This window comes from Egretta garzetta, unplaced genomic scaffold (genome assembly GCF_000687185.1).
Source record: "Egretta garzetta isolate BGI_Z169 unplaced genomic scaffold, ASM68718v1 scaffold134, whole genome shotgun sequence".
Classification (NCBI taxonomy): Eukaryota; Metazoa; Chordata; class Aves; order Pelecaniformes; family Ardeidae; genus Egretta; species Egretta garzetta.
In genome coordinates this window covers 458,329-459,522 of record NW_009259422.1, presented here as the reverse complement: position 1 = coordinate 459,522, position 1,194 = coordinate 458,329, and positions in this window count along the sequence as shown.

Here is a 1,194-nt window from a genome sequence, read left to right as displayed (position 1 = left end):
TTGCAGCGTGTCTGTGTTTGCGCCTAGGCGCCCGCGTCTCGCCTTCCCTCTCTCTGCTGCTGACCGGTTGCCTTTCGTTTGCGCGGGGGCCGGGAGGTGCCGCCCTGCACAGAGCTGCCGGACAAACCGCCCGCCCGCGGCACTCGCAGCCTCCCAGGGGCCTTGGGAGCCACGCTCAGCCACCTCCCCGCTCCTCCTTTAACGCCTGTTCTCTTCCCCGCTTTCCGTCGCTTGTTTTTCCTCTCCTCTCGCCGTGCAGAGCCTGGGTCCTGCACCCAGGGGGGGTCAGCCAGGCTCCGCAGGGGAGGGGAACCGGTGTTTTGGCCCTCCAGCTTGCGTTTGATTACTCAGTGATTGATTCTGAATAGCCCCGAAATGAACAGGGGACGCGCGTCACCGCGCGATCCGACTTACAGCCATCCCAGCGGAGGCGAAACTCGAGTTTGACCAGCAGCTCAGGAGTCGGTTGGAGCTCTGCTTCTAGCTCCTGCATGGGCGCCCGTCTGTCCCCCAGCAAGTTGTTCCATCTGCTGTCAGCATCACCACCCGTAACCTGGAAACAACGCGCAGACTGTCCGAAAAGTGCTTTGGGATCCTCGGTGAGAGGACCTATAGAAATAAAGTGCACAATAGCAGCAGCGTCCTTGTCTCCTTACGTTTGTCCCGCAGGAAGCAGAGGGAAAGCGGCGGCGGGGGTCTTGGACGTCAGTTTGAGCCTAGAAAATGGCTTTCTGCGAGGTTACATGGGGCTGAGCTGTTCTGGGGGGGGATTTAAAGGCAAAAAAACCCCAATCGCCCGGTGCTGGACACAGAGGGGCCCTGGCCAGGGAGGAGCCCCCGAGCCCTGCACCAAGCAGGGAGCAGGATTTCCTCCTCCTGCAGCAAGCCAGGGCTGGGGCCGGCTCCTGCATCGCTCACACCATGGTGACCGCAGCAGCTCCTCTGTCCTGACCAGGCGGCCGCACCGACAGGTCCCAGTTTGGTGCTGGGGGCTGGCAGCGTCCCTGCTGCGCCCATTGGGGCTGGGTCAGGTCGCTGATGGGGGCGTCTGGTGGCCGATGGTCGCTGCCACGTGTTGGGGCGCGACAAGCCTGTGAATGAGGCCGCAGGCAGCACCAAACGCCTCCCAGCGCTGCCAGCCACAGGGGCGGACACGGAGCTGGGGCTGGGGAGGCCCCGCTTACTCCCGCCCCC